Source organism: Petaurus breviceps, unplaced genomic scaffold (genome assembly GCF_028583685.1).
Source record: "Petaurus breviceps papuanus isolate PSGF00001 unplaced genomic scaffold, PetGlider_PUasm1.0 90825, whole genome shotgun sequence".
Classification (NCBI taxonomy): Eukaryota; Metazoa; Chordata; class Mammalia; order Diprotodontia; family Petauridae; genus Petaurus; species Petaurus breviceps.
In genome coordinates, this window is record NW_027187353.1 from 11186940 (window position 1) to 11212689 (window position 25750).

General features: G+C 39.9%; 1 protein-coding gene and 1 pseudogene across 1 annotated transcript in view; both read left to right on the forward strand.

Moving 5' to 3' along the window:
• Positions 1 to 25750, forward strand: part of IQGAP1 (IQ motif containing GTPase activating protein 1) — a 404955-nt gene that overhangs the window by 46868 nt on the left and 332337 nt on the right. The window lies entirely within an intron of this gene.
• Positions 2563 to 3084, forward strand: LOC138148716 (large ribosomal subunit protein uL23-like; annotated as a pseudogene).

The window sequence follows — 25750 nt, forward strand, 5'->3', positions numbered from 1 at the left end:
AGAGCAGTCTAGAAAAGACTGAAGTTTGAGAAAGAACTCCTTTCTCCTGCCTCCCCCTGACTCCAGGAACAAAGTCCAACTTTAAAATAGAGTTCAAATTCCAGAAATAGGGTGGGAAAGTAAACAAATAACAAGAAAAGAGTCTGATCATAAAAAGGTACTATGGCGACAGGGAAAATCAAGAGACAAATCAGAAGAAATAAAGTCAAAATAGCTATAAGCATCCTTTGACCCAGCAATACCACTCCTAGGGTTATATCCCAAAGAGATCATAGAAGTGGGAGGAAGACCCATGTGTACAAAAATGTTTATAGCAGCTCTTTTTGTGGTGGCAAAGAATTGGAAATTAAGGGGGTGCCCATCATTGGGGAATGGCTGAACAAGTTGTGGTATATGCATGTAATGGAATACAATTGTGCTATAAGAAACCAGGAACAGATGGACTTCCTATTTACCTGGAGAGGCTTATATGAACTGATGCTGAGTGAGAAGAGTAGAACCAGGAGAAATCTGTACGCAATTACAGACACAACGTATGTGTGATGACCAACTTTGATAGACTGGACTCCTCTCAGCAATGCAGTGATATAAGTCAATCCCAAAAGACTCATGATGGAGAGAAATGTGCGCATCCAGAAAAAGAACTAGAAAGAACTGAGTTTATATCCAGATGAAAGCAAAATACCTGATCTTTTTCCTTTTCTTGTTTGGTATTATGTCCTCTTTACCATTTTTCATTCCATCTGATACAATCCGTCTTTATAACCTGACTAATGTATAATGTGAAAGTATTTACAGATCCTATACTTGACTGTATGCCACCATGGGGGAAGAGGGAGGGGGACAAAATGTGAAACTCAAGGAATTGTGGAATTGAATCTTGTTAACTAAAAGTAAATAAATTAATTTTTAAAAAGTAAAAAAAATAAAATAAAATAGCTATAAGCAAATCCTCAGAGAAAAAAATATGAATTTGCACAAGCTCAACAAGAATTCTTGGAAGAGCTAAAAAAATTATTTTCAAAATCAAATAAGAGTGGTAGGGGAAAAAAAAGAACTGACAGTAAAGGAAGAAAATTGTGAAAAGACAATTAACAGCTTGGTAAAACAAGCACAAAAATACTAAAGAAAATAACACCTTAAAAAACAAAATTTGTCAAATTTTAGAAAAGGTACAAAAATTCACTGATGAAAATAAAACCTTAAAAATTAGAATTGGGTAGATAGAAGCTAATGACTCCATGACACATCCTGAAACAATTTAACAAAGTCAAAAGAAGAAAATGTGAAATATTTCATCAGAAAAACAACTGACCCATAAAATAGATAGAGACAAGGTAATTTAAGAATTATTTGACTGCCCAAAATCAGTGACCAAAGTAAGAGCCTAGACATCATATTTCAAGAAATTATAAAGAAAAATTGTCTCAATATCCTAGAACTAGAGAGTAAAACAGAAATTGAAAGAATCCACCAATCACTACATGAAAGAGATCCCAATAGCCAATATGAAAAAATGAGGTGAATGTGTCAACAATAAAGATGAAATTAAGCAATTATTAAGTGTATTTTTGCCCAAATATATGACACTAAAACTGACAATCTAAGTGAAATATATGAATATTTACAAAAATACAAACTACCCAGATTTACAGAAGAAAAATAGAATATTTAATTAACCCTATCTTAGAAAAAGAAATTGAATAAACCAAATTTCTTGTATAAATAAAACCTGCATAGCCAAGAATAGAAGGAATGCAGAAAATTGGGGGAGGGGGAAGCTTTCATAGACACCCTCTCAGACAGGATGCATTTGGTTGAGATATTCCTTTGGTATAGGAAATGATGAACTGTTTGATTTAGAAAAATATGGAAAGACTTGGACCTATGAAGGAAGATGTTGTCCACCTTCAGAGAAACAGATGACAGATGGAAATAAGTATAGTGAGGTCTTACCTATATGTGTATGAGTGTATATGTATATATGTGTGTGTGTGTGTATAGATATCTATATAAGTGTGTATATGTATATGTGTGTGTACATATAAATGTTTAATTGTGGCCTTCTTTAGAGAGGGGAGGGGAGTGATGGGGAAAAAAAAGTAAAAGTGCACAGCAGAGAATAACAGAAAACTAGCAAGGAAGCAAAGAAAATCTGGGCAGCTTTGAAAACAATGTGTAGTGTTTGTTATATAGGTCTTTTTGAAATGGAAATTTATTGTTTTATATTGAATACTCTTACGGTCTGCTATATATACGACATTTTTTTCTTTTCTCATTTTTATTTAAGTTTAAATTTTTTTTAAATGTATAATTAAAAAATTATATCAGATTGCTTGTCATCTTGGGGAGGGGGAGGGCAAAGGAGAGGAGAAAAATTGGAACACAAAATCTTATAAAAATAAATGTTGAAAATTTTTACATGTAAAAAATTAAAAAAAAAAAAAAGAAATTGAATAAGCCATCAATGAAGTCCCTTAGAAAAAATCCCCAGGACCAAATGGATTTACAAGTGAATTCTACCAAGCATTTAAGAAACAATTAATCCCACCTTTCCCCAACATGGCACCGAAGGTGAAGAAGGAAGCTGTTGTCCCCCCCAAGACAGAAGCTAAGTCCAAGGCCTTGAAGGCCAAGAAGACGGTGCTGAAGGGTGTCCATAGCCACAAAAATAAGATCTGAACATCCCCCACCTTCCGGCGACCCAAGACACTGAGACTTCGAAGGCAGCCCAAATACCCTCAGAAAAGTGCCCCTTGGAGAAACAAGCTCGATCACTATGCCATCTTTAAGTTTCCCTTGACCACCAAGTCTGCTATGAAGAAGACTGAAGACAACAACACCCTAGTCTTCATTGTGGACGTCAAGGCCAACAAGCACCAGATCAAGCAGGCCATTAAGAAGCTGTATGACATCGTCGTGGCCAAGGTCAACACACTGATCTGGCCCGATGGAGAGAAGAAGGCCTATGTCTGACTTGCTCCAGACTATGATGCTTTAGATGTTGCCAACAAAATTGGAATCATCTAACTTGCTGTGTCCCCATTCCACTTACAATAAAAATAAAGTTTTCCAGAAAAAAAATCAATTAATCCCAATACTACATAAATTATTTTTAAACATTTATTTATTTACTTTTAGTTTACAACATTCAGTTCCATAATCCCTTGAGTTCCAAATTTTCTCCCCCTCCCTCTCCTCCCCCCTCATCCACCATGGTGGCATGCCATCCAATATAGGTTCTACAAATACATTCGCACTGAACATTAGTCAAGATGTAAAGAACAGTTATAATCAATGGAGTGAACAATGAGAGAGAAGGAATGAAACAAAAGAAAACACAAAAGAGAGAGAGCAAGCAGTTTGCTTCAATCTGCATTCAGAGTCTGTAGTTCTTTTCTCTGAATGTGGATAGCCCTTTCCATCATGAGTCTTTTGGAGTTGTCTTATAACCTTGCATTGCTGAGAAGAGCCCAATCTATCAAAGTTAGTAATCACAGATACGATGTGTCTGTAATTGTGTACAAAGTTCTCCTGGTTCTGGTCCCCTCACTCAGCATCAGTTTATATAAGTCTCTCCAGGTTATTATGAAGTCGTCTGTTCCCCATTTCTTATAGTATAATAGTATTCCATTATATTCATATACTACAACTTGTTTAGCCATTCCCCAATTGGTGGGCATTCCCTTGATTTCCAGTTCTTTGCCACCACTAAAAGGGATGCAATAAATCATAAATTATTTTTTTAAATAGGTAAAGGAGTCCCACCAAATTCCTTTTATGACACAAATATAGTTTTGATACTTAAATCAGAAAGAGTAAAAACAGAGAAAGAAAACTATAGATCAATTTCCTTAATGAATATTGATGTAAAAATGTTAAATGAAATACTAGTAAAGAGATTATAACAATATATTACAAAGATGTATTGTTACATATTGTACACTACGACATGGTGAGATTTATATGAGGAATTCAGGGCTGGTTCCATATTGGAAAGCTATCAGCACAATTGACCACATCAATAACAAAAACAACAAAAATCGTGTGATTATATGAATAGATGCAGAAAAAACCTTTAACAAAATACAATAACCCTTCCTATTTAAAAAAAAACACTAGAAAGAATAGGTATTAATAGATCCTTTCTTAAAATAAATAGTATCTATCTAAAACTAAAGGCAAGCATTTTCTGTAAGAGGGATAAACTTGAAGCCCTTCCAATAAGATCAAAAGCAAAGCCAGGATATCCATTATCACCACCATTATTCTGTATTGTATTAGAAATGCTAACTATAGCAATAAGACAAGAAAAAGAAACTGAAGGAATGTAAATAGACAACAAGGAAACAAAGCTATCACTCTTCGAAGATGATATGACAGTATACTTAGAGAACTCTAGAGAATCAACTGAAAAATCTAGTTGAAACAAATAACAAATTTAGCAGAGTTGCAGGATATAAAATAAACCCACATAAATAAACATTTCTATATACTACCAACAAAATCCAGCAGCAAGAGATAGAAAGAGAAATTCCACTGAAAATAGCTGTAGATGTCCATATCCATAGAAAGAACTATGAAGTCTGAATGCCGGTCAAAGCATACTATTTTCACTTTTTTGTTGTTGTTTTTTAAGTTTTTCCCTTTTGTTTTGTTTCTTCTCTCATAACATGATCAATGTGGAAATAGGTTTAACATGATTGCACGTGTATAACCTATATCAGATTGCTTGTCATCTTGGAGAGGGAGAGGGCAAGGCAGGGGAGAAAAATTTGGAACACAAAATCTTATAAAAATAAATATTGAAAACTATTTTTACATGTAATTGAAAAATATAAAATGCTATTTAAAAATAACTGAAAATATAAAATACTTAAGAATCTACCTGCCAAGACAAACATACTATATAAACACAATTATAAAACACTTTTCACACAAATAAAGACAGATCTAAATAATTGGAGAAACATGAATTGCTCATGGGAAGGCTGAACCAATAATAATAATTAAAAAGGACAATTCTACCTGAATTAGTTTACAATCAAACTATAAAGAATGATTTTATAGAACTAGGAAAATCATAACAGAATTCATCTGGGAGAAAAAAGGTCAAGAATATGAAGGGAATCAGTGAAAAAAATATAAAGGAAGGAGGTCTATTAGTATCAGATTTCAAACTATGTTACCGAAGTAATTATCAAAACAATATGGTACTGGCTAAGAAACAGGGTGGTGAATCAGTGAAATAGATTAGGTACACAATATATAGTAGGAAATGAACATAGTAAATTTGTGTTTGATAAACCCAAAGATCTAAACTTTCGGGGTAAGAACTCACCATTCAACCAAAATTGCTGGGAAAATTGGAAAGTAGTTTGGAAGATACTAGGAATAGACCAACATACACTCATCATATATCAAGATAAGGTCAAAATGAATACAAGATTTAGAGAAAAAGGGTGATATCATAAGTAAATTAAGGGAGCATGAAAAATGTACCTGTCAAATGTATGGATAAGGAAAGAAATTATGACCAAACAAGAGACAGAGATCATGGGAAGTAAAATAGATTATTTTGATTACATGAAATTAAAAATCTTCTGCTCCGACAAAACTAATAGAGCCAAAATTAGAAGGAAAACAGGAAAGTAGGTGTGCATGTGTGGAATTTTACAGCAAGTTTCTCTGGTAAAGGCCTCATCTCTCAAATACATAAGGAACTGAATTTAAATTTATAAAAATAAGAACCATTCTCCTGGTGACGTATGGTCAAAGGCCATGAACAGGCAATTTTTCAGAAGAATTCAAAGCTATCAATAGTCATATGAAAAAAAGCTATAAATCACTACTGAGTACAGAAATGCAAATTAAAACAACTCTGAGGTTCCACCTCACTGTGTCTTGGATTGGCTAACATGACAAAAAAGGAAAATGACCAAAAAAAAAAAAAAAAAAAAGGAAAATGACAAATGCTGGAGGGAATGTGGAAAAATTAGGACACCAATGCATTTGTGAATTGGTCCTACCATCCTGGAGAACAATTTGAACTATGCCCAAAGGGCTATAAAACTGTGCATACTCTTTGACCTAGCAATACCACTACTAGGTCTGTATCCCAAAGAGATCAAAGAAAAGACCTATTTGTACAAAAATATTTATAGCAACTCTTTTTTTGGTGGCCAAGGATTGGAAACTGAGGGGATGCTCATCACTTGGGGGATGGCTGAACAAACTGTAGTGCATGATCGTGATGGAATACCATAATGATGCAATAATGATGAACCGGATGGCTTCCAAAACTCATGGGAAGACTTATATGGACTCACCAAAGCAAAGTGAGCAGAACAGGAGAAGACTGTACACAGTAACAGCAGTATTTTAAAGGTGATCAATCGTGAAAGACTTGGCTGCTCTGATCAAGACAATGATCCCAGACAATTTCAAAGGACTCATGACAAAAAATGGCATCTTCCTCCAGAGAGAAAACTAATGAACTCTGAATGCAAATTTAAGCATGCTTTTAAACTTTTTCTATGTTTTTTCTTGTCTTTTTTATCTGTTTTCTTTTTCAACATAGCTAATATGAAAATATGTTTTGTGTGACTTCACATGTATAAGATTGCTTTCCTTATCAAGGAGGAGAGAATTTGGAACCCAAAATTTTTTTAAATGAATGTTAAAATTTTTTACATGGAATTGGGAAATTTTTAATTAAATAAAAAATATTTTTAAAAAGAAATATCATAAACCCTACAACTTTTTATATCTTGAAAAAAAAGAAGAAAAAAAGAAAATTACCTAGATCTCTTAGAAACAGAGGGCAAAGTAGAAATAGAAAGAATCTACCAATCACCTCCTGAAAGAAACTCAAAATGAAAACTCTCAGGAACTTCCCAGCCAAAATCCAGAGTATTTAGGTCAAAGAAAAAAAAAATGCTGCAAGCAGAAAGAAAAAAAGATTCCAAGTATCAAGGGGCTACAGTCAGGATCACATACAATTTAGCAGCCACCACTTTATAGGAGCAGAGAACTTAGAACAAAATATCCCAGAAGGCAAAGAATTTGAGCTAATGGCTGAGAATATTTTGCTAAGAAAAATGAAATATAATTACATAAAAAGAAAAAAATGAATCTTTAATTAGGACTTCCAAGCATTCCTGATGAAAAAACCAGAGGTACAGAAAAAATCTGAAGTTCAAACACAGAAGAGAAAAGAAACATAAAAAGGTAAACATGAATGACCAAATGATAAAGGACCAAACATGGATAAATCACTTATATTCAAATATGGGAAGATGATACATGAATCTTTTCTGAACTCTGTCATTATCTTCATAGAGAGGATCCAATTACATAAGGCCTGGGAGTGTCTGTTATGTATTAATGATCGTAAGAAAAAAGTAGAAAGAAAAAGAAAGAATACACTGTGTGGAGAGGAAGGGACAGGAAGGTTAAGGAGAATTGTCTCAAATATAGAGGGTACACAAGTATATATTTACAAGGGCAGGTAACGAATACTTGAATCTCACTTATTTCAACTGGTCAAAAGAAAGAATACACACACATAAACACATGCACACACATACACACATACACAGACATTCACACACATACACACATGCACATACATACATGCATGCACACACATACATGCATGCACAGACATGCACATGTGCACACATATACACACATGCACACACATGCACACACATGCACAGAGCTGGAGACCAAAATACATTTCACTAAACATGGAAATAGTGATGTAAGAGGAAGGGAGGAAGGGAGAATTTGAAGGAAAATGAATTAAGGGAGGGATTAATAGTAAGTAAAACAAACTCTAAGGTGCCCAAAATATGTATAACTTTCTGATGTGGCAAAAAATAGGAATCTAATGGGGTGCCCATGAATTGCGGAATAGATAAATTATGATATATAAATGATAGAATACTATGTATTGATGTCTTATTAGCATAATGACCAACCACAATTCCAGAGGATAATAATGAAACATACTACTCACTTTGTGATAGAAAGGTAAAGGACTCAGAGTACAAAATGAAACAATTTTTTTTACATGGCCAATGTGAAAATTTGTTTTGATTGAATATACATGTTTTCAATGGGTTTTAGTTTTTCTTAAATTCTCATTTGGGAGTTAGGGTTGGAGTTGGGAGGGCTAGAAGACAAATATTGACTGATTAAAACAAGGGTTTTTTTGTTGCTGTTGTCTTTTTTTTTTTGAGGGGGAAGGGCAGGGCAATTCAGGTTAAGAGACTTGCCCAAGGTCACACCACTAGTAGGTGTTAAGGATCTGAGACCATATTTGAACTCAGGTCCTCCTGACTCCAGGACTGGTGCTCTATTCACTGTACCACCTAGCTGCCCAAAACAAAATATTTTTTTTAAAAAAATGGGAGTTAGAGGGCATAGTAGTAGGGACAGGCAGGTATGCAATGCAGCATGGAGGTGGGGGTAAGGTCAAGGTATACGGAAATGAGAAAACAGGTCACATGGGTTGAAGACAAGTGTTTTCTATAGTGTGGGATTCAATATGATAGGAAAGGAGAGAATATGGAATAGGATTTTATTCTGACCATTAGGTAATGAGTCCAATCAGAATAAGAGGAGATGGGAGGAGCTCCTTTGTTGATGGCAAATGAGTAAGATATTCTCTATCTGGTCTTGCTTCTTGTCTCAGCTCCCAGTCTCCCAATCTCCATGTTTGCTGTGGCAATCCTAATGGTCTGGGGAGAAGGTGGGCATCTATACCCTCATGACAGGAGCAGCAGGAGTGGACCGAGTCAGGTGGGCCCATCTGCAACATACTTCTCAATGATCAATCAATCTACAAGTATTTATTAAGCACCTACTATGTGCTAAGCACTGCGGATACAAAAATAAGTCCCTGTCCTCAAGGAATTTATATTCTACTAGGGGATTTCGAGGGATAAGCAACTGCAGGGTTTCCAGGAAATTCAGGACAGAGACCTGTGGGATACCTGTAGTTAGCAAATGTGACCATGATGAAGATCTGGCAAAGGAGAGTAAGAAGGAATGGTCAGAGAGGTAGGATGAGAACCAGATTAGTGTCATGGAAACCTCAGAAGAAGAGAATATCAAGGAGAAGAGGGTGACAGTATCAAAAGCTAGAGAGAAGTCAAGCAGGTTGAAGATTGAGAAAAGGCCTTAGCCAAGGCAAGGAAGAGACTGTTGGTAACTTTGGAAAGATCCTTTTCAGTAAAATGGTTGGAAGCCAGACTGAAGAAAGAGTTAAGAAAGAACTGAGAGGAAAGGAAGTGGGAGCCACTGATTGTTGATGATCTCAAGGAATTTGGCAATGAAAGGGGAGAAGAGATGGAAGACTAGAGGTGGTGGGGCTAGATGGATCAAGTGAAGGTTTTTTGAGAATGGAGGATGTGTGAGCATGGAGGCAGGTAGTAGAGAAGCTGCCATTAGACAGAGAGAGATGGAAGATTATGAGAAAGGGGAAATGAAAGAGAGGACTTTGCTGGAGAAGACTGGATGGAATGGGATCCGTTTGGGCATATAGAGAGGTTTGCCTTAGCAAGGAGAAAGACCACATTCTCTAGAAGCCTCTCTAGTACATCTAGGATAAATATAAAATCTTGAGTTCAGCTTTTAAATGTCCTTTTAACATGGACCCTTCGTACCTTTCCAGTGTTCTAACAAACTCTGTCCATATACTCTGTGATCCAGTAACACAGGCCTCCTCTCTGATCTTTGAACAAGACACTTCCTCTCCTGACTCTAGGCATTTTCATTGGCTGTATCCCATCTCCCTTCTCATCTTCTGGCTTCCCTGTCTTCCTTCAAGTTCTAAGATTCACCTTTTAAAAGCCTTCCTGGTTCCCCTTAATGTTAGTGCTGTCTCCACTTTATAATGTCTCTATTTTCTTTGTTCAGCGTTACTTGTATGTTGTCTTTCCTCCCCGTCCCATTAGACTCTGAGTCCCCTAAGATCAAGGAAAGATTTTTGCCTTTTTTGTGTTCTCTGTTCGTGGCACTCAATAGACACTTGATAAATGTTTGTTGATTTGACTCAGCTTCAGAGAGGAAGGGAGTTCTGGGCACCATCAGCCTCTTTGGGGAAAAGATAAAACATGCAACCTTGTAGTCAGAGAAACAGTAAAAAAAAAAAAAAACCTAAGAGCAGAGAATTTAGACTTTGCCCTCATTGGTTACCTTAAAATTTTTCATATCTTATGGATTCAATGGGAAAGTCTTGTCTCTAACAATACCTAGTTCACACAGTAGCTCAACCTGTAGGGTAGTGCTATGAGTTTAAAGAACTGCATAGAATTCTGGGTAAAAGATGGGTCTCACCAGAATGTAATTATATTATTTATGAACTGAGAGGCAGAGGGGTTAGAGAACTAGCCTTGGAGTCAGGAAGTCTAGGACTGAGTTTTTACTCTGACATCCTGGCTATATGACTTTGGGCAAATCACTTAATCCCTCAGTGTTCCCAGATAACTCTCTAAGGACATACCTTATAAAAGACCTCCCTACCAGGGTAAAATCTCAGATTTGGTTAAAAAAAATTTTTTGAGTCCTTTATATATTTTCTTTACTTGCTGTGAGGTGAAATAGACTATCCTATACCTGATCTACATTGTTACCCTGAATGCTTTCCTGGAATCTGGGGATCCTTTTAAAAGCCCACTTCTCTGGAGACATAGATACAAGCTATCTTTGAGCTGTAGTCAGAGATTTCCCAGAATGACCTCTGAGTAGGGATTAAACACACCAAAGAGATATGATTTGGGGGTGATGATCCCCAAGATTGGATTTAGTTCATATAAGTTCAAAGACTGGAGTGCTGGTTACAGTAAGAGCAAATTAGATGTTATTTCATATGATTTGTCATTGCCTGTCTAGGAATTAACAGCCTCCAATAATGTCCTTGAGTGCAGAGTTCTCAGCTCCCCTAGAAAGGAGGTCCCTTGAGGATCTTTTGAAGACACTTCTGGAGGTTGACATTTTTATCTTTATGTCCCTAGCACCAAGCACAGTGTTTGGCACAAAGCAGATACTTAATAAGTGCTTGTTGGTTTGAACTGAATTAAATGCATCTTTTCTAATCCCCCCACAGTGCCTAGCATAGGGCTGAGCTTACAGCAGATGCTTCATCATCAATATTTGTTGTTTGACCAGAAAAATAAAGGGAAGAAGTCAGCTGGGAAAGTTAGAAGGAAATTGGGTCAGAGGTTGTGTCTTCTCACCCCCTTCCCTCCATCTCTCCCTCCTGGATCTGGCTCCTGGCAGAATGGTGCATTTCCTCTAAAGAAAGATGCCCTGGGTGTAATGAAAACTCAAAGCCTAGAGGAGAAAGGATCAGAAAATACAACTCCATCTAAATCCCCTCTGGGGACCTGTGGGGAGGGGAGGGTGAGGCACTGGGGGGGGGGTGGTACATGCCCCGATTATGTGGAGGGGATTTGCTGTGTCTCTTTTTCTCCCCTTTCTCTCTTTGTCTTCTTTCCCGTGTCCCTCTTTGTCCTCTTGTTCCGTGTCCCCTTCTGCATTTGTCTGGGAGGATCCTGGGGTGTTCTTTTGATCAACCCAATCTCTCTCTGGCACTTGAATTCTGATTGGCTGAAGGGCTTAGAGAAAAAAAAAACTTTAATTAAGTAGATAATCTCTTCTTAGGAAGTTTGACCACTCCATTTCATTTCCCCTTCGCTCTCTACTTGGGTTCATTTACCCACCCAGAAAGTTGAGGTTGGGGGGAAATTCCATCCCACTCTCACTGAGGAGCTCAACTCTTCTCCCTGGATTGCAAGTCCTGTGACTTTTTCTCATGGAGCCCCCAGCCTGTATCTTCCTTTTCACTTGTGTCCTCCAGCTCAGCAATACCTGGTAAGTGACCTGGTCATCTGCTTAGGACTTTGAACAGGTAGAAGTCTTTATCCACTAGAAGAGATTCCTCTCTTCCCAACATTGGACCCCACTTCTTGTACAAACTTTTCCATCCTTGTGGGGGGTAGCAGGACTCATCATCCTAAATGACAACCTAGTTTTCATTGTATATGTGGGGCAACAAATGTTGAAGCTGAGATTTTTTTCCCCTATAGTAGTATTCCCACTGACTTGAAATAAGGTAGATAGCAGACCAGTCAGGAAGTGAAGTGTCTTTTTTATCCTGTCTTAGCATTAGTGTTGACCATTGGAAAAAGGTGTGAGATGATGCTTGGAGGTGAAAATCTTAATTTTAGTCTGCTTCTTTACCTGCCTTTAAATTTCATGGTATACATCTAAGGATCTGCTCACAGCACTTTTTCCTATAGGTCAAGAGTTTCTGCTGGGCTACCAGGTCCGGGTCTGGAATTTATAAGCATGTCTGAAATGAAGTATGGGTATCAAAAGTCCAAACTCTTCAGCAGGCTTCTATTTCAGTGACAATTGTAGACATCTCTCTCAACCACTTTTGAACATTTTACTTTGGGAAAATATTCCATGTGAATCTCTCCACTATCCTTTCCATATTTGGGGGGAGGTTAATAGGATCTGGATATGTGATTTCATTCATTTGGGAGGGTACTCCTGGTGTTGGCATTTCCCTTCACAGACAGCCAACTCCTGTGTGAGTTTAAAATATTAAAGAGTTATCTAGGGCCCTGAGGGGTTAAGTAACTTACCTGTGGTCACATAGCCAATGTTACATCATATTCATAGTTCTAAAGCCGGAAGAGAAACTCCGACCATCTAGTCCCACTCTCTCATTGTATACATGAATGAACTGAAGCCCAGAGAGGTTTTGATTTACCCAAGGTCACACAGATGGAAAGCATTAAAGGAGTGATTGGAACCCAGGTCCTCTGACTCCAGTCAATAAACTTTTTTTCTCTATCCTGGGTGTCAAAGGCAAGACTTGAAACCAGTCTTCCTAAATCTGAGACAGACCTTCTATCCCACAGGTCCTTAGCCTAGGGTCCTTGAACTTGTTTGTTTGTTTTTAATATTTTGAAAATTGTACTTCAATTTAATTGATTTCTTTTATAATCTTATGGGTTTAAAAAACATTCTGAGGAGTCTATAGGCTTCACCAAATTGACAAAGGGTTCCATGACACAAAGAAGGTTTAAGAACCCCTGCTCTGGCCCATGTACCCCTCTGCCTCTCATTTTCTCATTGCATGCTAATGTTAAGAAGAAAACAAGGAGGGTAAGGTAAGGAAGGTTCAGAGATCCAGGAACTGGGTGATGTTGAGGCTTTCCCAATCTGAACCTTCTTTCTCCCAGACCTTGGTCTGAGTTTTCACTGTATGGGATGTATCACAGGAGCCTCTCCCACTTTTCAAGCAGAAGGAAAGGGGACCTTCTTGTCCAGGACACTTCCTGAGGTCACACTCCTGTGCTAAGTGAGTGTATATCCCACTTTCTGTCTCCCCCCTCCCAGGAGATCATTTCCATCTCAATCAGATTAGAAAGAGGCTCAGAGTAATGTCAGCTGGACATGGAGCCTGGCAGTTTGAGTGCTTGGGATTACAAGGTGGCCCACCAAGTAATTGCTCAAATAGAAAACCAGTGGAGGGCACTTAATTAAACCCTTCCAACTTCACCAGACCATTCTTTCTTTCCCCCCTCCTGCACACACACAAAACCCAGGGGGACAGGGGGATCACCCCAAGCCTGTCCCCCTAGGAGCATTCCAAGTGACACGGCAGCAGGAATTCCCCTGCCTTCCGAGTCTGCCGGGAGCAAACCAAGGTTTCTCTCCCCCCTCCACCGGGCTGGGAAGAATGACTGTTTGAGAAGGGCCCTGGCTACGAGCTCCTGGCCCCTGCCCTGCTGGGGAGGGGGCCACGCTTGTCTCCTTTTGACACTGACACAGACAGACAGAAAGGTGACTAGGAGGCTCGTCTGTCCCAATCCAAATGTTTGGATTCAAAAAGGGGGTAAAGAAAGAGATGGGAAAGCAAGTGCTCATTAGAAGACGTTTTGAAAAAAAAAAATCCCCTTTCCCTCACTCTTCTGCTCTAATTTTGAGTGAACCACATGCAGATGCCTTCTGCCGACTCAATGTATTTTAATTACTCTTTGCCACAAGCTGCGATCTGAATTAAGTTTTGCAATTTGGGACAGCAGGTAAGGAATCTCTGCAGCTCTCAAAAGCGAATGCCATTTAGCCTGAAATCTGGGAGCCAAATAACCATCGTATCGATGCTGTCTTCATATCATATCTCCCCTCCCTCTCACCCAAAAGAACCCACGCGTTATGAACACATAGTCACTAACCCATTGGGCACGTCTCACCATCTACGCCTCATTCCACACCCATAGACTGCCACCTTTCTGCAGAAAGGAAAGGAGGGAGGTCTGTTTCCCCATCAGCCCTCTCGGAAGCGAAGAGGAGTCACTGCACCGATCAGAGTTTGGATGGCTTTCAAGGGTGTTTTCCTTTAAATTATTCTCCTTTGTGTAAGTTCTCTTGCTTCTGATTACTTGGCTCTGCCTATTAGCTCCTCTTGTAAAAAAAAAACAAAAAACCAGGGAACGATTGTGGGCGGTCTCGTCTCGTCTCGTACTAGGGAGAGAGGCTTGACCAACTGCAGCCTTTGTGACCATCTTAATGAAGGCACTGTCTGTTCCTTTTATCAATGCAACCCAGGAGCACTTAGCAAACTGGCAGTTCCAACTTCTGCCTGACTTGTAGCCCTTCGTGAAAGGCTCGGGGAGGGAGGAGGGATCGGATGCCCAGGGGAGAGTGGGGAGGATGGATAGCACCAGAGACCACTTCTAGCGGGTACGATGGTGCCAGGCTCATAGAAAACGAGCTCCAAAGCTGCCAGTCCTTGGTGGGCAGGGGACCAGGGAAGTGAACCTGGGAACTCTGTTTTTCACTTGCCACCCACATAATTCTCGGGGATCCCCCATATGTGACCAAGGCTTGAGAGACTTAACGCAAAGGGCATTGGTGGGATTAAGATTCAAGGGACATTGGTGCCAGTCTTGGCTCTGCTACTAACCAGCTCTATGATATTGGTAAGGCCCTTCTCTGGCCCTCAGTCTCCTCATTTGTATAATGGAGTAGTTGGATTACATAATAGTAACTGATATTTATATAGTGATTTCAAGTTTGCAAACCACCTTACAATGTATTAACTCATTTGATCCTCATAATAATCCTGCAAAGTACTATAGGTATCATTATTCTCCTTTTTACAGAAGAGAGAATTGAGGTTCAGCAGTAATTAATGCTCCGAAGGATGTTTCAGATGCTTGTTCATTATATCATTCCTCCTTGGTGATCTCCCGGATCTCTTCCAATTCTAAGTTCTAGGATTCTACCTTCTGTGATCCCCTCTTCATCCCTAGAGACTTTTCCCTAAGTCTCCTGGATGCCTTAAAGGCCCTCTTCTTTATGCTGCTGTCAAATTTCCTCCCACCTCCACCCTGTCCAACACTGGTATAAAGTGGGGAGCTCTGATTTCTCCAACTTTATTATTTGCTCAGCACCCTCAAGACCCAGATTCTTTCTTCCTACAGTTTTTATTTGTGTTATTTTGAATTTTTTCAAGTTTCAATGCCTGGAGGGAGGGTGAAGAGGAGGATGCCTGAGAATCATCTCTAACTCCTTACATGACATAAAGAAGGGCACTCTTAGTGAAATGTTACAGGAGCAAGTATAGCAAAGGGTTTTCCATTCCAGTCTTTTTCCATTCTTTATTTTCTAAGAGTCATTCGAGATTTCTCTTCCTTTACCTACCATCACAAAAGCCCCTAAGACACATGAGAAAAGCTGTGCAAATCGTGGGATTTGCCACATTAAAAGGAAGTATGGCATAAAGGAAAGAGAATGCCATCTTTGGCATTCAGGTCAGATACATGCCAACTCTGTAGCCACTGGCGATTTATTGGACTTCTCAGTACCTCCAGACAGCTCTCTAAGTCTCTTACAAAGAAGTAGTTATTGATGTCAGAAGTTTTGTTGTTGTTCATGACCCTGCCTGGGATTTCCTTGGCAGAGATACTGGGGCAGCTTGCCATTTCCTTCTCCAGCTCATTTTACAGATGAGAAAACTGAGGCAAACAGGTCATATATCTGGTAAGTGTTTGAGGCCAGATTTGAACTCAAGAAGATGAGTCATCCTGAGTCCAGGCCCAGGGCTCTGTTCACCACACCACTTATCCACCCTTAACACCAGTAGACCCAAGTTCGTGTCTCAGTTCTGATACTTATTAACTCTGTGACCTTGGATGGGTCCTTTAACTTTTCTCACCCTTATTTTATTAATCTGGACACTTAGACTTGGAAGATTTAGATTTAGACTTGGAAGGGACATTAAAAGTCATCACATTTTACAGATGAGAAAACAGAGACTCACAGAGGTCAAGTTACTTATACAAGGTTACATGGGTAGTTGGTGATTCGAACCCAGATCTAATTCCCTATCTATCCTCTTTCCACTCTACCACACAGCCTTCTGATCTGCCTTTCAGGCTTTTTACATAGATATATGCCATCCTGAGGCACTTTCTGATCCAGAAATCTCAAGTCTCACCTTATCACCCACTCCCATCAAAGTTCTACTAAAACGCCCACAGAGCCTAACACCTTGATCACCTCCATCTGCGGGCCAGCATGGCAGGCATGTTTTCTTGGCTCTTTTCTATTCTCATCAGAAAGGCTAATTGGTTCCAATGGAGTATAGAATGAGGGAAGCAATCTCCTATCCCCTCACCCCAGGATGTGATGTGGTTTATTCATACAATAGATTACTTTTTGCTAGTTCTAGAATGGAAACTGAACCAATGGCGTGGGGAGGGAACTTTGTACCCGGCCCACACAACTAATACACTCCTCATTATCTTCACATCAAGGGATGTCAGGCCCCAGAGTAAAGGTCTAGCCCACAGTGCAGGTAGGTAGGTAGATAGCCAGAATTCCCCGTTTTTCTGGTACAAACCTTCTGGACTGGTTTGCCTTCTGCCAGCCCAGGACAGATCTAGACTTAAAAGAGATATTTTAAACTCAAAGATAAGCCAAGGTCATTGTATTCAAGGACACCATTTTGACTGCATAGCTGGGGCAGGGAAGATGGAATCAGATAGTTACAGCAGGCCAAGATGAAAAGGAAAAAATTGATGTCAGGACTTTCCCACAGCTCAGGTTAAGAGGACAGAAACAGGTTCACCTCTTCCCTCACCTCAATGCACTCAGACTGCAGACTGAAGAGTAATTTTGGGGGATATGACTAATGTGAAAATTTGTTAGGAGCTTTGTTTTTTCTTGCTTCTTCAATGGGTGATGGAGAAGAGGAGGAAGGGAGATAATAGGGAAATAAAATTAAAAGACACTTCCCTCATCTTACCCTCTACATTCAATTAGTCACCAAGTCCCAGACATTTTACCTCCCCCAGTGAAGACATAATAGTCACTTTTGGATAGAGAAATGATGGACATGGAGGGCAAAATGAGTCTTTAAAAAAATATGGGCAATATGGGATATGTTTTGAATTATTTTGCCTATTTGTTACAAAGGTTCTGTTTTTCTTTTTTTCCAGTGGATCTGGGGGTGAGAGATTGCTAAAATAGATTTTTGTCAATTAAAAAATTAATTTAATTAAAAACAATTTTGCCTCTGTGATGCCTCTTCCATCCATCCATCCCTTCCTTTCCATTTCCATTGCAATTACCCTCAGCCAGGCACTCACTAACACCCTCCTGGCCTAGTGTGGTCCCTTCCTAACCTGTCTCCCTGGGTTCAGTTTCTCCTCTCTTCACTCCATCCTCCACACAAGCTAACAAAAGAATCTTCCTCATACGTAGGTCTGGCCATGTTACTCCCCTCAAAAAACCTTTAGTGGCTCCTCCTGCCTTTGAGGTAAAATACAGATATTAGCACATTCTCTCTTGAATTTATTTTTATATAATTCAAATTTACTCATTTGTAAACATGAATCTCCTCCTCCTACTTGATATTAATTCCTTGAGGGCAGGGACAGTGGGTTTGGTTTTTTGTTTTTTTTGTCCATCAATAAATATTTATTGTTTCTACCAGATAATGGGGACTGTTTTTATATCCCCAGTGTCTAGTATAGATACTCACAGGGGCTTAATGGGAGGGGGCAATGTGGTATGAGAGCTATAGACCAAGAACGAGGAAGACCTGAATTTAAATCCCTCCTCAGAGACTCACAGTTGTGAAAGTCTAGGCAAGGTACCTAATCTCTCTTGGCCTCAGTTTCCTCATTTGTAAAATGGAGATAATGGCATGAACCTTGTCTTTGTTGTGAAGAACATATACAAGCTATACATAAAATAAATACAAATAAAAATCAATGTCAAACCAATAATCAGTTATTAAGTGTTTACTACATGTCAGGCATGGTTCTAAGCACAGAGAATACCAAAAAAGGCAAAAAGAGGCCTTGCTCTCAGTGAGCTGACATTCTAATGGGGAGCCAAGAGAAAAATAACTAGGTCCATACAAGATATATTCAGAGTGAATGGAAGGTAATCTGACTAATTAATATTTATGGAATTGAATTAAACTGCCATAGGAAGCTTTCCCATGGGTTCCAGCTTACCTTTCTAGCCACATCTCACAGTTTTTAAACACTAGAACTTCCAACCAGTCTTCATCCACTTATAGTTAGTTCCCTGACCTCTCCTTGCACTCTCCCACCTCTGAGCATTTGTCTCTGCCATCCGCTATGCTCAGAAGGTGCCCTAGTTCCAACCATCTCTCCACACTGAAACTTTGCTTCCTTCGAGGTCTTACTGCTGTTGCTCCCATGAAATCCACGTTTCCCCAGTTAAAATGATTCCTCCCTCACTGAACCACTCAGGCCACTTCTGGATAATCATTACATTCTTGTGTGGTAGTTATTTGTATATCTGTCTCTTACCCTATTCTCTCCCTGCTCCTTCCTCCAAATTCCTTGAAGGCAGGGACCATATTTTTTTTTTCATCTTAATCAGTCAACAAGCATTTGGTTCTTTAAAAATATTTTCTATTTTTTCATTAAATATCTCCTAATTACATGTAAAAATTTTTTATATTCATTTTTTTTAATTCTAAAAACCAGCATTTACTAAGCACTTACTGCATACCACACCTTGTGCTAAGTGCTGCAGAACTAAGGAAAGGCAAAAATAGTTTCTGCCTTCAAGGAGCTCCCAGTGTAATGGGGGAAATAATGTGTAATCAGCTGTGTGTGGACAACTTATAAACAGGTTAACTGGAGAAAATCAACAAAGCTCTAGCATTAAGAGGGATCAGTCAGGGAAGGTTTCCTGAAGAGGCTCATAGTTCAGGGAGATGTGAAGTAATCAGGAAAGCCAGAAGGTAGAGATGAAGAGGGAGAGAATTGTGAGCATGGGGCACAGCCAGAGAAAATGCCTAGAGACAAGAGATAAGAGTGTCCTGTGCAAGGAACAGCAAGGAAACCAACATCATTGGATCACAGGGTTCGGGGAGAGGAGAAAAGTGTGAGAAAAATCACTCAACAGCTTTATATTAAGCACCCACTATGTGTCGGGCATTGTGATAGGTGCTAGGGGTTAAAAAAAATTAAATAGTCCCTACTCTCAAGCGTGTATAATCTACATATTAGGAAAGAATATGGTAGGCGTCTAAGCATATACAGATTAAATACATGGTGTACCATGTATTTAAATACATTTAAATACCCTTCTGGGGAGGGGTTTTGGAAGGGGCACTTGCTGTTGAGAGAATCAGGAAAGGTTTCAGCTAGAAGATGGGACATGGGCTGAATCTTTAAGGAAGGGAGGGATTCTATGAAACTGAGGTGAGAAGGAAGTACATGGCAGGCATGGGGATGTGCACAGGCAATGCAAAGGCGTGGAGGTGGGAGGTGCAGTGCTGTGCGTGAACACTCAGTTGTCTGAATTCAATTGCAACTGAGCAGCATTCATGGAGGTGTTTATTTAGTTAACATCTTTCTGACAATCTAAGAGAGAATGGCACCACACCAGTCCCTTGCAAAGAAGACTATGAATGTGCCAGCGATATCCCCTGAAAGGGACTTGAGAGATTATCTGTTCCCATCCCCTCATTTTACAGACAAGAAAATAGAGGCTGAGAGATTAAGTGATGTGGCCAAGGGTGGCATGGAGCCCAGCTGACAAGAGCGACAAGGGAGGAAAAATGTCCTGACCCTATTAGAGGCTTTCCTGGGCTCTCTGGGAAGGTGGCTTCCAGAAAGCCCTCCGTGTCCCACTCCGCCTCTCACACAGAGGCCCTCGAAGAAAGGGAGGGCACACTGCTCCCCCAATATTGTCAGGAGCCTTCATTTAAATGCTAAGTGTTGAGGCTCTCTTGGAGCTTAGCCCTTTTTAGCAGAATTGAGCAAAATCCAGCAGCACCGTGAGAAGGAAAAAGAAATCAGGATGGAAAAGGCAGCCCCTTAAACCAGAACATGCCTTGGGTCAGAGATGAGGGCTCAGTGGAAAGGTCCTTGCTAGCCCTTTCTGCTTTTGAAAATCTTTGTATCCCGGGCACTTAACGTGGTGTCTTGTTTCCTGATTCCAGGCTGCCTAGCTCCTGATAGCTTTGGCCAGGATGCTAGGGCAACTTTGAGTCAGGGTGGGTTTTTAAAATTTAAGCGCTGTTATTAAAGTAAATTGGACTCCCTCTATTTCTTTTGAGGTAGTCCCTGCTCTCAGACACAATACATCTATGTATTATCCCAAACACAGATCATAGCAGCAGAGCTTTACAGATAGAAGGGACGTTAGAGGCCACTGAGTCCAATCCTTCATGAAGCAAGAAAGGTTAAGTGACTTACCCAGAATCACACAGCTAGTAAGTATCTGAGGTAGGGATTTGAACCTAGGTCCAGATTCAGCCCCTAGTCTCCACACCATGTTGCTTCTCAAGCTATCATACAATTATACATGTATCAGAATTATAAAACAATTATAGAATAAAAGAACTATAAACAGAATTATAAAACAATGTGAGAGCCAAAGGGACAGATCATAAAAATATGTCTCAAGACAAATTTTCCTGTTAAAAGCATAATGGGTGGAGAAAATGAGTTGGGGATAAGGGATGGGAGTTAGCCCAATTTGATTGGAGCACAAAGTGAGGGGAAACATGCAAAGATGCAAGATCAGGTGTGGAGTTAGTCAACAAACTTCTATTAAGCTCCTATTATAGACCTTTAGTGCTTTTCTCACTGGTTTGATCAGATTTCTCCCAGATACTTCCTCAAATCTGTGACTTTTCTCAACTCCTCATACCCTCTCGCTTTAACAAAAACATAGGTATCCACCCCCTGCTGGACTGACACTAGCCCTTCTGAAGGCAGTAGGTGGTGCCAATCTGAGTGCCATGGAGGCACCTGGTGGCTCAAAGGAGAGAGCCTGGAGTCAGGGAGACCTGAGTTCAAATCCAGCCTCAGTCAATTAGTAGCTGTGTGACCCTGGCTGAGGTACTTAACTTCTGTCTGCCTCAGTTTCCTCAACTGTAAAATGGGGATAAAACAGCACTTAGCTCCTTTCAGGGTTGTTGTGAGGATGAAATTAATTGTTTGTAAAGTGCTTAGCCCAGTATCTAGAACATAGGTGCTTAATAAATGCTTATTTCCTTCCTATGAAAAAAGTATTGTGAGTGCATAAATGGTATCTGATCTTACGCATTTGCTTATATATTCTTTTTTTTTGGAGGGGGAAAGGCAAGGCATTTGGGGTTAAGTGACTTGCACAAGGTTATACAGCTAGTAAGGTCAAGTGTCTGAGGCCTAATTTGAACTCAGGTCCTCCCAGCTCCAGGGCCGGTGTTCTATTCACTGTGCCACCTAGCTGCCCCTGTATATTCAATTTAATGCAACAAACATTAAGGACCTATAACGTGCTCAGGGCTGCTGTTTTGTTTATTTGGTTGTTTGGTTGGTTGAGTGGGAGTTTAGGGGGGATTATTGGGGAGGATTTAGTCCAGACCTGTGATTTCAGCCACATAAGAGCCTCTTTCTGGTAGTACTCCCTCTTCTTTTCTGCAACTTATAATCTTTTAAGTTTATTTTTAAATTTTATTTCATAAGCATTTATCATCTCCCCCTCCCACTGCCCTCTATAGAACTTTTTTTTTAATCTCTTACAACAAATACTCATAGTCCAGAAACAACAACAAAAATCCCACATTGGCCAATGTCCACATACACATCTCACATTCTGGATTCCAAGCCTATCACCTCTGGCCAGAGGCAAATGATAGCCTGGTTCACCTTCAGGCCTCCCATCTCCTCTGCAGCCTAGAGTTACAGAGGACTGCCTGGGGAGCAGTCAGAGAGATTACCAGATTTGTTCAAGGTACCAGAGGCAGGATAGGAACCCAGGTCTTCCTGATTTTTAGACCAGAGCTCTAACCACTGCACCTCAGAAATTGACTTGATTTGTTTTGTTGATTGTCTGGACTTAAGAAAGTGATGGAGAAAATGTTCATCATACAAATTAGACTTCAAGTGTGTACTACCTATGTCTTTTCCCAGAAAACAGATTGCTAAACATTGATCATCACCTCTCCCCCCCCCCCCTCAATTCCCTGATATTATGGAGAGAAATGGAAACATTGAGAAAGGAAGAGCCACAGTAAGCTAGAGTCAAGGGAGTGTCACCCAATCACTGAGTACCAGGCCAGGCACATTAAATCCCTGATTGAGTCAGAGGGAGGTGTAGGCTGTTCTAAGAAAACTTCCTGTCATCCTGAAGGAAATAGGGGCTCTCACACATCTCTGGCTAACCCTGGGATCCCAGACCTCGGGGCTCAGGCAAAGCAGCCTTCTCATCTCACCCCCCATTCAAGACCCTCAGTTGCACTTCATGTCAGTCTAATGGGCAGGAATTCCCCCTGACTGCTCTGGCCTAGGCATTCTGGGAAGATGTTCAGAAGGAATAATGAATACTTTGGTGCAGTCCTGGTCTGGGTGTTCATCCATCCATCTATCTCTGATAGTGGCACCAAAACACACAGCAATCCTTCCTTCCAAACACTTAGCGGTGGACCTCGTCAATCACATTTTCATTATAGACCCATAGCATCCTAGGGCTTAGGACCAGAAGGTATGTTAGAAAGGCTGTCATTGATTTTGATTTTACAGATGAGGAAACTGAGGCCCATGGCTACTAAGTTACTTGTCCAAGGTCATATAGAGAAGTAGTACATAAGAGTCAGGGTTCAAGCCCTCATCACACTATGACCTGCTCACTAACTCATTTTTACCAGTGAGGACCAGAGCACAAGACCCAGAGAAAGGCAATCACATGTGTGAGGTCACTCATTCAGGACATAGCCTAGGAATAACTTGAGCAGGGACCAGAAATGGGTCTCTTAACAAGAGTCTCAAGCTCTTGCCATGATGAGGCATTTGAAGCATGGTGCTGGCACATAGTAGGTGCTTAATAAATGCATGGTAGCTAGATGCCTCAGTGGATAGGATACTGGGCCTAGAGTAAGGAAGACCTAAAATTCAGCTTCAGATACTTCCTAGCTGTGTGAGCCTGGGCAAGTCATTTAACTGTTTGCTGCAGTTTCCTCATCTGTAAAATAAGGAGAAGGAAATGGCAAATCCCACCAGTATCTTTGCTAAGAAAACCCAAAACAGGGTCACAAAGAGGCAGACCTGATTAAGATGACTGAACAACAGCAAATAAATGAGTGCTGATGTGACTTTGTTCTAGTTACTTATCCTTCTGCTTTCTAGAGGTGCACCCTGGGCTTTATTTTAGAGTATGTTGGAATTTCTCTATCCCATAGACTTCCTCTCCATAAGAACAGTGACTGGCCTTCACATGCTTTAAAGTTTGGGAACAGCTGTAAATACTGTCTTTCCTTTGAGCTCCTCCACAGCTTTCCAAGGTAGATACTACAGGTATTATCTTCATTTGACAAATAAGGTAACTGAGGCTCAGAGAGGTTAAGTCATTTGTCCATGTTCACACAGTTAGAAAATATTAGAGGTGGGATTTACACTTGGGTCTTCGGGTCTGGCATTCTAAAATACTATACCACACTGCCTCTAAGATCTCTTTCTGCTCTATAAAAATGTCACTAACACCTTTAGTCTGTCCTCATGTGGCAACACTCTGCCTTCCTTCCCTTCTAAAATAAAAAATCTCATTATTTAGAAGCTCTTCTCTGAAACATTCCCAGCATATCTAATACTAGCACCATACCCAGGACCTGGGCTACTGTTACCCCAAGGTTCATTTGTACAGAGGGAGGAGCAGTCTCATTTTGTTTCCTGGTCTCTGGCCAGAGCAGTACACAGAAACAGATCTAGAGTTGGAAAGGAATCTGGTGGACCATCTATTCCAACTAGAATGCTTCTACAATAAATACAACAAGGCATCACCCACTATTTGAAGACTTTCTGGGAGGGCAGAGCTACATTGAGTCAATGACTTCTGGAAACAGTCTACATTGATTCCTCCATCTCCTGGCCTATGATGAATAGATTCATTGAGTGGTGCCCAATTCTTAGTGATCCCATGGACCATAGCATGCCAATGGTTTTGATGCAGTTTTCTTGGCAAAGATACTAGAGTGGTTTGCCATTTCCTTCTCCAGTGGATTGAGGCAAACAGAGGCTAAGTGACTTGCTCAGGGTCACACAGCTAGTGAATGTCTGAGGCTGGATTTGAACTCAGGTCTTCCTGACTCCAGGTCCAGCTCCTTACCCACTGAGCCACCTGCCTGCCTGGATAATGAATAATGAAGCCCATTATTCCATAGCTATCATTTCAATCATATCTTTAATAGAGATTTGTTAGTTGACTTTTACTCCCCAACAATAGCATATACCTACTACTCTTCTGCCCTCTATAACATCTCCAGATTATCCTTAGTTTACCTCCCTGTATTCCTATGGCATTTCCCCACCAAGGACCTCTTGTTCCTGATTCCGTATCATAATTTTTAGTAAAATCCTGATTCATGGGGGATCCCCTCATTTACTGTTCTCTTCAAAGGAAGATAATCATTGATCAGGCTCAAATGAGATAATATTTGTAAAGCACTTAGCACAGTGCCTGGAATGCAGTAAGTGCTTAATAAGTGCTTATACTCTTATTCCCTTCCTTTATTTAGCTTACCTTTACTAGCCATGTAAACTTGGGCAAGTTACTTAACCCCAATTGCCCTCCAAAAGGAAAAAAAAATTTTTTTTAATTAAAAATTATTTAGCTTGCCTTTTATTCTCCCCCAGCAAGGAATTATAAAAAATTTATTAAACACCTGCTGTATGCAGTACCATATGCTAGGCATGGGTGAAAGAAATATTTTAGGTATGGTAAATTTCTTATTCTCCCAGAGTTTATATTCTAAGGGGTTCCTAATCTCAGGTGTGAACATGTACATATGCGCACACACATGTATATATGTGTACACACATACACACATGTTGTATGCTATGTATGCATGTAGATTATATAAAATATATCCTATATATAATTTATACATATATATTAAACTGTTATTTCAATATAATTGGTTTCCTTTTTATTCCTTTGGATTCTATTTTATGCATTTCAGTACATTATTCTAAGAAAGGGTCCATAGGCTTCACCAGACTTCCAGAGGGGTCCATAACATGAACAAAGAGGTTAAGAATCCCTACTCCAGTAACTCAGGACATGACGTGCCCTCAGTCCTGTGTCAACTTAATTACTGAGTAGCCATTTGTGCTTTGACCTCTTGTTTGGGAGGCTGTGGACAGAATTCCTGCTTTGGCTAGAAAATGTACTAAATGATGCCTGA